The sequence below is a fragment of the Eubalaena glacialis genome, chromosome 9 (genome assembly GCF_028564815.1).
Source record: "Eubalaena glacialis isolate mEubGla1 chromosome 9, mEubGla1.1.hap2.+ XY, whole genome shotgun sequence".
NCBI classification, from domain to species: domain Eukaryota; kingdom Metazoa; phylum Chordata; class Mammalia; order Artiodactyla; family Balaenidae; genus Eubalaena; species Eubalaena glacialis.
The window spans coordinates 13,129,718-13,144,705 of NC_083724.1; positions in this window are offsets into that span (position 1 = coordinate 13,129,718).

The following is a 14,988-nucleotide window of genomic DNA, read 5'->3' on the forward strand; positions in this document are numbered from 1 at the left end:
TTAGATGTTCTTACCATAGAATTTTACAGGGTTATATACTAGCTTTCTTTACTGCATTATATGTAGGAGTGTGGTGCAGTGCTTTTATCTGTAGCATTTAAATTTTTTTTCAATTTTCCATTTTTCAAAAATAGTTTCTGCTTTGTTAATATTTATACACAGGCTACTTGTTGAAGTAAGTAATTAAATATATAACCAAGTGCCTAAGTCTTTCAGCTGATGTACTAGATATTAAATTCTCCTAAGTTATGCAGAATCGTTTTTACAATTTTGATAAATTATGCACTAATGTAATGGCAGTTTTTTAAAATGCAGATTTAAGCCTGTACATTATGAATCTGATGACTTGGCAAAAGAATCAGGTGCTTTCAGCTTTCTTGAGAAAACCCTGTATGTAGTGTTTGCACTGACTAACAAGATGGTATTGCTGGGTTTTTAATTTAAACTAATTAATTTGGATGTTCATTGCATTATCTTGGTTAAATATTGTTTATTGTTACTTCATGTTGGGGTTTAATTTTCCTTGTTTTTCTGACTGTTAGGTTGATAAGACTATGAACCATGTAATAATAGAACATTGGCTAACCTTTATTCATACTTAAAAACATGAATAATTTCTGCCCTGCTAAAATGTGACTGGAAAGTGTTTTGACTTGGCATCTGAAAGTATGCAGTATGTTCAACCAGCCAGGCTCCAGATTTGTGGGAGGTATTTTATTGAAACCTAAATTTCAGTCAACATTTGAAAACAAAAGCTGGGCATTCCTTCTGGGTGATCTTACCTATAGTTTGTGTCTTTGTTTTTCCCCCCGTTTCTTTAAGATTAGTTTGACTTTTATTATTATTTTTAATTAACTTCTGTGAAGTTGTTTACTCTGAAAATTGTACTGGAATATTTTAAGCCAAGCTGATCTTTCACCAGGTGTACTGTATGTAAGGGCTTTTCCTGCTAGCAAGATGCTTAAACAGGATCATGTTATTGGTCGTCTGAGCTATTTAGTTGTTTTACAAAACCACAGCATTGTATCAGATAAGATTTTGATAAAAAGTTTTGTGCACATTTCCAGGGGCGGGAGGGTTGACATTTCCCTGAAATTTCTTGATCAGAATGAGTAAATACTGGTGTTTGATACCTGTCTTAATGAACATGCTCATAAGGTGACTGATAAGTTGTAAATATACCTGAGAAACAAAGGGGTAGTTTTGATATTCTGGTGTCAGTATGGAAGATCTTACACATTTATTTAATACTCAAATGTATGAAGATGTTTGTTTGTAGCATAACAGCACAGTAGCCTTGACTTAGTTTCCTTGGTTAGTACTGTACCTTTTTGCCATGGCCAGTGCCCCCATCCCTACAAAGACATTTTATTTATTTCACTCTGTAACCTGAAATGAATAGGAACAAGAGTTTTAAACCATGTTACATTAACTTATTTCCGACATTATAAATTAGCCTAGGATATTACAGGAACGTGATTGTTATATAATTTATATCAGAACCTTTCTATAAATATGCGCTTATTACATTTGAAATGCTTCCAATGTACTTTATTTGCTGTTTGTATTTCCAAAAAGGATATGCAAACCAGTATGTCTATTTCATGGATATTTAAATAGTGAGATCTTCCATGTTGAAGGTAATGTATTTTTTTTTAAGATTTTAAAATTGCTATTTTGTTACAAAATAGAGACCTATTAACAGTTTGAGAGCTCCTTATGTGCCCTCAGGGAAAGAACCCTCTGTGCAACAGAACTACGCAAAACATCTTCAGCACGTTCTGAGGGTGAATATATACTACATAAATTGATCTTGTGTATTTAACCTAATCTTTTTAATTTTAAAATTGAAGTTTTGAAACTTGGTTGTGCTCTGCTGGAGGGGGTTGGGATAAACTGCTTAGGTGTTTGCCTACTTGTCCAGTGAAATTACATTTGCATCAGTGTATGTATATACCTGCCAACTTATTGGTATGTCTCAGAACATTTATATTAAAATAATGCTTGTCTTGCAGCAGGTGATCCCATAAAACAGTAACTCCCTGTTCTTAAAAACTTATTCTCTTCCTCACTAACAACATAGGAATTGTTTCTATGTTGGGATTATTCGGTATTGCATCCTTTATGTAGTGATCATCTTCTGTTTCTCATGGTGTGTTGGATGTGAAATAAAGACATTGGTTCTCTGCCACTTGAGAAGGAAGAGCAGTTTATCTGATCCGTCTTGTGAAAGGTACCTAATGATATCATAGAGGAAAAAATTACAAATCGGACCTAGAATGTGACTTTTTAAAATAGGGGGCATTCCCTGTCATTTGACCCTTTACCAACATGTTGTGATGCACATATGTTTGAAATCAAAGGATATAAAGCAATAGGAGAGGAAGTTTGTAATGTTGTCAACTAAACTGCATATGTGGTGTATGGTCTAATAAGGAAAAAGTAATCCGAGGTCTGGAAAGTGGGAAAATGGTGAGGTTTTTGTTTTGTTCTCACTTTTTGTGTTTTTAAAAATTTCTAAGTCCCATTCTGAAGACGATGTGCCTCATTCAGATACTATGATGTAGCATCAGTAGTTCTTTCTTTGTGGTCTCATTCATCTTATGAATCCTGAGAAAGTTACTTAAGTATCTCATCTAGTTGGTAACTGAACAAAGCAGATTCCTTTGCCTTTCCTGCCATGACTTACTTTCAATACCATCTAGTAAACCAGCCTCATGCATGAAAGTTGTGCATCGTAATTTTCAAGAGAAGGTACTTCAGTGGGTCAGTGGCACTGATGTTTTTCCTAGTAACTGTTTACTCTCACAAGAGAACAGTAAAAGAAACCTATACTAGAACTGAAATTTTCCATTTGTATGGATCTGGTCACTTTCACTCAAGTTTCAAGTTGATTCTAAGTTTATAAAGCACATCCCAATTTTATATGCTGCCTTGAGAAAATTACTGGATGCACAGTGATTTGTAGGAATTTAAAATGGGATCATTTAAACATTTGAAAACATTGTTTTAAAAACCATCTAGCTTGCTTCTGCATTTTAGATGTTAAAGCCCATGTTGTCTTGTTAACAGGGGTGGCGTTTGTAATGATCAGATTCAGCATGTGATTTCAACTTTGAATATTTCTTCCCTAGCTTCTAGAGTCATTTTCTGAGCAGACTGTCACCAGTATTGGTGACTAATCATTCAAGGGGAAAGTTGCATTGCAACTATGTATTAGTTTCCTGGAAGAACTTTCCCTGTGTTTTAGTGAATGAAGAGTGTTAATGGGATCACTTACTGTAACTCCTTCTACATAAGAACCCCTTCTGCAAGCAGAACACAAATGAACATGCTCAAGGAGTATCTCATTTTCTGGGTAAATTGAATAAATTTGCTAGTTACTCCTTTATAGTAGTGGTTTCTTTGTATCCCTTTGCTGGCAAGGGAATACAAGGAGTCAAGGCCACCAATCAGAACACCCCACATTTGAGTGGAGTCCTGTTTTTACTCCAAGAGCAGTTATTCCCCCAAGTCTGAAATTGGCAGTTTTTTTCTTTTTTTAAATAAAAAAATTTAAATATCCTTAAACCAGTGGAACACAGACACTGGCTGCACTTAGTACTGCCAAAAGCCAAGGTCATTTGCATATATTCCATCAATCTGTCAAGAATTAGGCCTCACTTTATAACCCAAGGCATGGAAGTGCATGCATTCTCTTAGCCGGGCAAACAATTATACTGTAGTTGTGATACAACACATGTGGCTTTTATTTGTACTGCACATATCCACTGTACAGCCACTTGGGAGTATCGTGGTTAGCTTGCAGCAACTGCTGTCTGCATTTATACTGTTTATTGCATATTCTTTTCCCTGGAAGTGAAAGAGAAATGTTTTTCTTGTTGCATTGATTACATTTTATAAATTTGCTTAGCTGGAAAGTTTGGGAAAAGAGGCCTGTTTGTCAATTGTACAACCGATTGTGAAGCTCTAGTGTGAATATTTTTACGTCTGTATTAGACATTTTCTTTGCAAATCTATTGTTCGATTGAAATGTAAATGAAATTAAAGATGGTGTACACCCATCATGTAAAAAGCAGGCACCATCTCTAAGATGGATTTAATGCTCATTTTTAAGGCATATACTCAGCTTCTATTTAAAACTATAATTTAAAATAATTCTGTACAATGAAATGGGGAATATATATGGGAATAAATTCTATTCCATTTATTTCAATTTGAATTTCCAAATTGTAATGTTTCCCTTTGTGCTATAGGAATAGGATTAAATGGGGGAAGGCTAGGATTCATAAGGCCTGTATATGGGGGGAGGGCAGAGATGGAACAATGAGGGTTGTGATGATAGTGAATAGCAAAGAGTGAATTCTGTGTGTTTTTGCTGTAGCACTGAAGTGAAGAGATATTAGCTTTGGCTGTTCACAGAATAGAGCATCATGATTTTCAGTGTTTGAGAGAAAATTGATGGAAAAAGTTTGCAGTACTTGACATGTATTTGCATGCACAAAATAAAATTATTTGTCCACCTTAAAAGTTGTTTGTTTAGTGTCAATATTAAGTTTATAGTGCATTTTAGTTATCTTCCTTGGTAAATTTTTTGGTTTAACTAAGCTACCAGGTTACTCGTTAAGATTTAAACAATCACCTGCCTCATGCATTCATCACTGGGAAGGATCTGAAAGAAATGAATAGGCCAGGGAGGTTGAAATAGTCCTCAATTCAATCAGTCACTTTGTTCATTCAGTATAGAGTACTTTCTGTATGGGAGATGAGGGTGTAGATAATACTAGCAGTTCACAGCCTAATGGAGAAAATAGGACAAATAGATAAATAACGAATACGAAGCAATATATTACAGAAGTATGAAGACTGTTCTGTGGAACCTCAGAATGTAACAGAGAATGGCCTGAGTGGTTCTAGACACCATTTTCACTGGGCCTTGAGTAGTTTTACTCATTCACTGAACTGATGAATTTTAAGCCCCTGTCTGTGCTGGTCATTAGGGTTGAAGGTCAGTGAAACAACAAGCCCTCTCTCTAGAAGCTCTCAGGGTGGGAAATGGGAAAGACAAATCTGAATAACCAGCCCAGTGAGCTATGTTCTAGTGTAAGGTATATGGAAACTCCAAAAGGGAAATTATGGAGTGGATGGTAGTGATAGTGAGCCAGAGGAACTGCTTCTTTGAGAAATGACCTCAAAGAAGGGCATTCTTTGTAGGCTGAATAATATTTCACCAAGCAGAGCTAAGGGGAGAAAACACCTGAGAACCTACTGTAACTTCACAACAACCCACTCTGTATCCTAACAGCCCTTAACTATAAATATTATGATCCCTCTTTTATATTTGAGATGTTAAGTAACTTGCCCAAGACCTTGTAACTAGAAAGTAATGGAGTCAGATTTCTGATTCAGGTCTTATTCTACCTTCCAAAGATGGTGATGGTGATGGTTGGAACCTATTTTAGCCATAAGTGTTACAGTGGAAGGAGTGTTTGAGGAATAGCTTAACTAACTCTTAACAGCACTTAATATGTTCCAGACACAGTTCTAAGTGCTGTAGGTATATTATCATCTAGAACCATTATTGTCACCATTTTACAGATGAGAAGACTGAGGCAGAGACCTTAGAGAATTTGTCCAAGGTCACATAGCTAGATGAGGTAAATAGGGACCTCTGTGAAGGACACTAAATACTAAAGAGACTGTTAGGGAGTCTTGGAAGTTAGATGATCTGATTGATTTGGGGTTTTAGAAGATCACTTTGGTAATAGTGTGAGGTGAAGCTGGAGATTGACCAGCAGGGAGACCAGGCCAACAGTCTAGGTAAGAAGTGTTTAGGGCATGGCCAAAGAGAGGATGGAGGAAGAGATGGGTTTGAAAAGTAGGAGAGCGCAATTGACAGGATTTATTGTAGGGGAAGCCTACCAGACATCTCCACATTTTCATGGATTAAATTTGGCTTAGAATCCCAGACCTCGTTGCTGAAAACAGACCGATATTTGTGAAACGGGTGATCTTGTATAAGCCCTGGCATGATCATTGAGATCAGGAAGAAGAAGAGGAAGAACCATGGATAGTTGATCCAGGCAAAGGAGAGGAAACTTAAGGAAATGAAATCCCAGGAAGATTTTTATTTTCTTTATAATTGACACCTATTGGAGTAATAATGATCATGCACTTTAACAAAGATTTTTTATAATTGAAAACTCAGTAGTGCAGTGGTTCCAAACTTACCTGCACATGGCAATCACCTAGGGAGCTTTTAAAAAATCCCAAAACCCAGATCACACCCCAGACCAATTAAAACACACTCTCAGGAGGTGGGATCAAGGCATCAGTACATTTGAAGCTCCCCAGGTGCTGCCAATGTGCAGAAAAGTTTGGGAACCACTGCCATAAAGAATGAAAATGGGTTTGGGGCCTGTCTTAGCCCAGGTGCATTCAATAACATCCATCATCAAATGTTCAGGCCTAGGTAGTTTACAGAGACTCATTCAACAAATACACATTTGAGAATCTACTGCGTACTGGGCATTAGAGATACAGTAGTGAATTAGTCCCTAACTTCATGAAACTTACATTGTAGTTCTAAGTACTGTGGGCAGTTTTAGATAGGGCAGTGTGCCGAACATCTTCATTTGGATCTCTAATAAACGTTTCAGACGTAACATGTCCAAATCTGAATCCCCAAACTGTATCTCCAGTCTTCCCCATTTCAGTTATTTCCCCCTTGACTACTCTTCCTGGTCCAGCAGCAAGTCCTGTCAGCTCTGCCTTCAAAATAAATATTCAGAATTTGACCGCTTCACCACTGAGGTCCAAGCCACAGTTATCTTTCACCTGAACTGTGTTGGCTTCCTGTTCTCCCTGCTGCTGCCCTTGCCTGCCTTCAGTTTATTCTCACCACAGCAGCTACAGAGATCCTCTTAAAATGTCAGTTTGATCACTTCACTCTTGTGCTCAAAACCCTCCAAATGCTTCTCATCTCACTCAGGGTGAAAGCCAAAGTCTTTTTTTTTTTTTTTTTTTTTTTTTTTTTTTTTTTTAATTAATTAATTTGTTTATTTTATTTTTGGCTGCGTTGGGTCCCCGTTGCTGCACACAGGCTTTCTTTTAGGTGCGGCGAGCGGGGGCTACTCTTTGCTGCGGCGCGCGGGCCTCTCATCGCGGTGGCTTCTCTTGTTGTGGAGCGCAGGCTCTAGGCGCATGGGCCTCAGTAGTTGTGGCACTTCGGCTCAGTAGTTGTGGCTTGCAGGCTCTAGAGCACAGGCTCAGCAGCCGTGGCACACGGGCCCAGTTGCTCCGCGGCATGTGGGATCTTCCCAGACCAGGGCTCGAACCCGTGTCCCCTGCATTGGCAGGCGGACTCCCAACCACTGCGCCACCAGGGAAGCCCCCAAAGTCTTTTCTTTGATACTTTGTTCACTATGCTCCAGCTGCACTGGCCACTGAGTTCTTCACCGGGCCAGCCAGGCATGCTCCCATCATAGGGCCTTTACCCTTGCTGTTCTGTAAGGGTAGGAGGTTTCCCGACCCCTGTAAGAATCTTCATCACTAGATCTCTCACATTCTTCAGGTCTTCACTCAAAAGTCAACTCAGAATTAGGTGCAGAGTAATGGGGGGGGGAGGGTCTGGGGAGTGCTATTTAAAATAGATGTTTTAACCCAAGAGACTGGATGAGATCAACTGAAGTTGTTTTTCTGTTTTGTTTTACTTTATATTCTGAAATAATTATAGATTCACAGGAATTTGCAAAAATAATAGAGGACCCATGTACCCTCATACAGTTCCCCCAATGGTAGTATCTTACATAACTACACTATAATATCAAACCCAGGAAATTGACATTAGTAACAATCTACAGAACTTATTCAGATTTCACTCGCTTTCACATGCATTCGTGTGTGTGTGTGTGTGTGTGTGTAGTTCTGTTCAGTTTTTATCACATGTAGATTTGTGGAACCACTACAACTCTCAAGATAACAGAACTGAAAAAAAAAAGATAATTGTTCCATCACCTCAATGATCCCTTGTGCTGCTACCCCTGTATATTCATGTCCATTCCCCTCCCTTACCCCCATTTTCCTATCCCTAGCCCCTGGCAACCACTGATTTCTTCTCCATCTCTGTAATTTTGTCATTATGTGAATGTTATATAAGTGAAATTATGCAGACTGTAACCTTTTGAGATTGGCTTTTTTTCACTCAGCATAATTCCCTTGAGATCCATCCAAATTGTTGCATGTATTAGTAGTTCATTCCTTTTTATTGCTCAGTAGTATACCATGGTATGGACATACCACATTTTGTTTAAACATTCACCCATTGAAGAACATTTGGGTTGTTTAGATTTTTTGACTATTAACAAATAAAGCTGCTATGAACATTTGTGTACATGTCTTTGTGTGGACATTGTTTTTTGTTTCTGAAGTATTTTTTGAGCAGATAAGTTAGTGTACTTGGTCAACCTCTGAAGGAAATGGATAACTTCAACTATATGGTCTTAAAAATGGACAAATTCCTTCAAAATACAATTTACCAAAACAGATACAGGATGGAAAGGAAAATTGGAATAACTCTTATATTAGTTACCTATGATCACATAACAAAGTACCCTCAATTTAGCGGCTTAACACAATAACATTGTTTCACGGTTTCTGTAGGTCAGGAATCTGCATGTGACTTTTAGAGGAGTCCTCTGCTCTGGGTCTCTCACAACCTAGGCGCTAGCTGGCTCCGCAGTCATCTCGTGGCTCTCCTGGTGAAGGGTGTGCTTCCAAGCTCACTCCCCTTATTATTGGCAGGATTCACTTCCTCCTGAACTGTTGGAATGACGGCCTCAGGTTTTCACTGGCTGAAGGTTGCCCTCAGTTTTCTGCCACTTGACCCTCTCTGTAGGGCAGCTTACAATCAATATGCTAGCTTGGCTCATCCAAGCAGCAAGCAGGAAGAACCTGGGACCAAGCAGGGGGTGGGGGCCAGGTTGCATTCACGCCTGCACAAGAGAGAGCACGCAATAAAGTCACAATCTTTTATAGCCTCATCTTGGAAACAATATCCCCTTGGTTTTGTCACTTAGAAGCAAGTCACTAGGTCCAGACCCCACTCGGACTGATAGAGCTGCCAAAGACCCCTGCCTGGTATTCATGTCCTGGCATGATCCTCTCAACCTGAATGTGGACTGGACCTAGTGACTTCTTTATCCCCCATCAGGACATAAAAACCATAGAGGGGATGTTTGACACAAAAGAATTGTTAAAATTTAGTAGATGAGCGACTATAAGATTAAAGGAAATCCCATATGGTATCCTATGGCTTAGGGAGAGTAACTAAGGAAGGACAGACTTGGAAAGGGGCCTCTTATCAAGACTGGGGTGCAGACCTCATTGGAGAAGGTGAGGTTCAGCCCACTGGGCAGCAGAGAAGTTTGCTGGTTTACCCAGGCTGGGACTGGTTGCTGGCAAGCAGAAAGCAAGTCTCTGGAACACAGGCAAGCTGCAGAGGAGCCTGTGGAGGGAACTGGCGCCAGTGCAGACAGGAGGCCTTCAGGACACTGATTTCCATGTTGAGAGGGTCACAGGAAAATTATTGCTAGTCCAGACAGAGGTTGCAAGATCATCAAGGAACCACATGTGCTGGGCCTGTGGCTGGGGAAGAACCCACTGCATGTCCTTACAGCCATACCACTGACCACAGCCCCTCCTCCTCCAGTGCCCTCTAGTGAGGAAGCTTATCATTGTGCTCACTGCAAAGGAGAGATGCTTAAAGGAATTCAGTCCATTATTGCAAAGCAAGAAGGGTGAATTGAGAGCTGAGAGATTATTTATTGGCACAGGGACCATTTTAGAAGCTGCCTGCCATAGCTTTGTATCTACTAAACAAGGGAAATTCATTATGAAAAGCTTCCCACAAAGAAAACTCCAGGCCTCCCGATGGTTTCACAGGTGAATTCTATTAAACATTTAAGGACAAAATAACCTCAGTTTCACAGAAGCGCCTTCAGAAAATGGAGGAGGAGGGAACTTCCTAACTAGTTTTATTAGACGAATAAAACCCTGGCATCAAAACCTGACAATAACTTCACAAAAAAATTACAGCTCAATATCTCTTGTGAACATAGATGCAAAAATCCTTAAAGTGTTAGCAAATCCAGATATTTATATATATATAAATTATAATACATCATATCCAAATAGGGTTTATCTCAGTAATGTAAGGTTGGTTTAACACTTGAAAATCAACCAGTGTAATCCACCATATTAATCAGAATACAGGTTATATTTGTGATTATAAGGTCTCAAAATTTAATGAAGCTCCATTCTGATTGGCTTACAGAGATTAAAAATGTATATGTAAATAAGAGAAACCGAAATATTTCTAAAAAAGAAAAAATTTGCCTCTTACATTGTGTGTGGGCTATTTAAAGAAAAATATTGTTACTAAGAGTATTGTTACTAAAGCTATGAAAGCAGAGGTTTTCTGATTTTCTCAGATGCTTTCAATCAAAACCTTAAAAAGAAATGTAATTGCTTCTTAAAGACAATCCAACATCTAAAGCAAATTTCAATTTACAAAATTAAAGCCTACACTAAAGATACCAATTTTAAAAATTTTTAAAAAGCATTATATAAGGAAGTAGCCCTTACTGGTTTTATATTCATTAATACAAAAAGAAGTTTAATCTAATTGCTGTCTAAAAGTTGTTTAATTTCTAAGTAAGAAAGACGTGTTCAATTGCCACAAACTGGCCCCACGCTGACAGGGAGGGAGGAAAAGAGAAAGACCGGTTATTTCAAACAATCCTCATACAGGTTGATGTCATCTAAAACCACCTTTAGACCTTTAATACTTTCATAACAAAAATAATCCAAGTGGCAGGGACAAATCTGTTCTAAATTTACAAAAATATTGGTGGAAAAAATTTTATCTGGGCAACTCAGTGGAGGACCAAATCTTGTTTTATCTCTAATTATTATGATCTGGAAAAACTATAAGGGTAGAGCAAGCCTTGGAACCCAGCTTCGAGGCATTTAAAGCATTTCTATATAAATTTCATTCAGTTACTTCAAAACTTTAAATATGTTTAATAATAGTTTGTAAATCTTCTGGTTGGATCAAGATTTTCCCTTGATAAAAGGCAAACGCTTTAACAGCTTATTTTGTTTTTCCCACTAGGGAATACCTTCAGTACTCTCTATGGATAAACAAAAACCTTACATTACAGGTAAAATACCTGACAAACTATAAATTACACATGGTACTCTCATTAAAAGGAAACTTCACTATCCACATCATCCCCAGATACTGGTAAGATAAATTGAGTGGTCCTGATGAATACTCTTAACTACCTCATGTACACGGTAATATTCCTGACAGATGCAAACTACACTCCCAGCAAGGATACCACTGGATAATCCCTCTATAATACACAACTAGGAGAATGAATATATTAAAAGAGACCAATGAAAATGAATCTTAAAACTGTAAATTTACATTTAGACTTGCATTTTATTAGTTTTCTCCTCTTTCTCTTACTTTTTACCTTTTGTTTATTCCTGTTTTCTGTCCTCTCAACTCTTTAAGCTGTGTAATTTACAATGACAGCTATCCTTTCTGGCTTTTAATTATGTTACCTAACTTCAAAATCCTCAGGACTTCCCTGGTGGCTCAGTGGTTAAGAATCTGCCTGCCAATGCAGGGGACATGGGTTTGATCCCTGGTCCAGGAAGATCCCACATGCTGTGGAGCAACTAAGCCCGTGTGCCACAACTACTGAGCCTGCGAGCCACAACTACTGAAGCCCGTGCGCCTAGAGCCCATGCTCCGCAACAAGAGAAGCCACCGCAATGAGAAGCCCGCTCACCGCAACGAAGAGTAGCCCTCGCTCACCGCAACTAGAGAAAAGCCCACACGCAGCAACGAAGACCCAACGCAGCCAAAAAAAAAAAAAAATCCTCTAAAATATTATCAACCTAAATATGTCTCCATACTTAACTGGCCTTCAGTCCCCCTAAAGAGAGCTTCTGTGGTAGGTAGTTCATAGGATGGGCCCCTCAGCCTCTTGGTATGGTATTCATGTTCTTGTCTAATTCCTTCCCCTTGAGTGTGGGCTGGACTCACTGGCTCATTTCTAATGAAAATAATACAACTGAAGTGATTGGGTGTAACTTCTAAGGTTAGGTTATAAAAGACTGGTTTCCATCTTGGTCTTAGATTCCGTCTCTCTCTCTCTCTTACAATATACAGAGACAACCTGTTCTGTGTACTTCTACTTAACAGTTTTCTGGAGAATCTATAAATAGCTAACATTGTTTTCATTGATGCCTTGAGCCAGCCAGCTCCAAGGCAGACTGCCTAGACTGACTGCTTTGCAAAATGCTAGCTTGTCAGTTTCCCTCTAGAAAAGCAGATGAGACTCATGGTTTCCGGACATCCCACATTTCCCCCCTGTCTTTTATGAATCCATTTTTTAAACCCTCGTTGACAGTCACCTATTGATTCTCTCCTTCCTATGAGTAAATTTGTTTGCATATAATTAACTGCCTCCATGGTATTCTTTGACAGGAGTATATATAGAACGAGTATACACAAAGAAGGTGTCAAAAGTTTGAACCTGGGGCATTCCGTTATTCAGAGGTCAGAAGCAGAGCAGTTAATGAGGGTATCAACAAAGCTGGAGAAACTAGGAGAAGGTATCCTTCTGAAAACCAAGAGAAGAAACGGTTTCCAGAAGGAGGAGTGATTAACTGTCAAATGCTGCTGAGTGGTTCAATTAAAGCAGAACTGAGACTTTACCGAGGATTTGGCAACTTGGAAGTCACTGCCTTCATAGGTGTGGTTTCAGTGGACCAGTGGGAACAAAAACCTAATTGAAGTAGGACGAGGAGGGAATAGAGCAGATCTATTAGATCTGGCTGTAAGGGAGATCAGAGAAATGAGATGTGGCTGGAGAGGCATGGTGAGGGAGGAAAGTGAGGGTTGACTCTAAAAAAATTGTTAACTTTTGGAACATAATAGATAATACTTTCACATGATTAAAAATTACACATAAAACATTATGTATAAAATGTCTCCCTTTCACTCCTGATTCCCATCTGAATTTATTATTTCTTGTATATTCTTCAATTCTTTTCTTCATGCACACATAAGAAAATATTATTTGTTCCTATTTTTTATTGCAAAAGGGAGGAAACTAATACATTATGTTCTCCATGTTCCTTTATTTTTAAACAGTACATTCACGCAAGTATATCTATAGGATAAACTTCCAGGAGTGGAATTGCTGGGTTAAAGGCATATGTTTTTGCAATACTGATAGATATTTCTCGATTGCCATCCATAAGAGTTGTATCAACTTATACTTTCATCAGCCATGTATTCCCCACAGTCTCACTGTTATCAAACTTTTTTTTTTTTTAAACAATCTGAACAGTGGAAAATGGTATCTGAGAGGATTTTCTTTTAGAAATGAAAACTAGGAAAATTTTAGAAAGAAATATTAGAAAGAAAATAGAAAATATTAGAAAGAAAGCCTGAATATGCAGGGGAGAGAGAGAGGAGGTAACTGCAGGAGCAGACTTCCTTACTAGGCTGGAGGAGCGGGATCCGCTGCACTGGTGATTCATTTAACAGGTACAGATGCAGGGGGTTGTTGTACATTTTGAAGGTGCAAGTGTCTTTTGATTGCTTCTATTTTTCATGTGAAATAAGAATCGCGGTCATAAGGTAGGCGAGGAGAGGGGAGAGGGTGTTGAACATTTGACAGAAGAGATGTGAACTGCTTCGCTTAGAGAGTCGGGGAGTAGCCTGCCCAGGGCAACTACGATTGTTGAGCAGCTCTGAGGGCCCCCATGAGGATTGCAGCCTTAAATTTAAAGTGAATTTTGAAGGAAAAGGAGCACCATGCATGAAGTAGACCCCTGCTTCAGGGAGATGTGAGTAAAAACAAAAAAGCAAAGCATTCATCTAGTATTCATTTAACAAATATTTAGGGGGACTCTCCTACACAGAGGCACTGTTGCTGGGTCCTGGCTTGTCACTTAACAGCAGAGCACGAGCATATTCAAGTTGGCTGTTCACACAAATCTGATTAAGGTAAGATTATTCATTATGCAAACAAAAAATATAAAAAGTTACCATAGGATCTCTTTATATGAATTGTTCTTAACTTTGGGGATGGGGGTTCTGACTCTTTTGGTAGCCTGAACAAACAGCTTCTCAGAAAAATATGCACATATACAAATTTGCAGACAATTGCAGGTGGTGTAGAACCACAAATTAAGAATCTCTCAAACTTTAGGGAAATAAAACTTACCTATTTTAAAGGGTGTATTGTTTTAGTATATTTCGAATGATTCAATTTACACAAAGCTTTCCATGAGCTACTTCGTGTTGTGTACTGGACATCTCAATAAGGGCTCAGAATTTGAAATTATTTTAGGTTTCCAAAAAGTTGCAAAAATAGTATAGAGTACCCCTATGTTCTTCACCCAGAATCCCCTAAAGATAACATCTTACATAACCGTAGTACAATTATCAAAATCAAAACTATTGATACAATAATATTATTACTTGATACACCTTGTTCAAATGTCGTCAGTTGTCCCATTCACGTCCTTTTTCTGTTCCAGGGTCCAGTCCAGGATTTCACTTTGCGTTTAGTTGTCCTGGACTTGGCTTTTGTTTTTTCTTCTTCTTCTTTTTTTAATCCAAAAGGGCTATGTGTTCTTGGGCAAATTAATGTCCGAGTCTGTCTTCTGTCTTAATAGACGTGATGTGAAGAATCAATAAAAAAAAATACATGTGGAATGTTTTCGGAAACTTCAAAGGTAACGAAATTGTTTTTACTGCTCAAAGCTGGGCACATCTAGTGTGGCCTTTCGTTCAAATTAAAACAAAAATAAAAATAGAAGCGTATTATTATTGTCGAGATGTTTGTCCCCAAGTAGGACCCGTAGCTTCTCCCTTGGCCGCCAGGATACGCTTCCTCT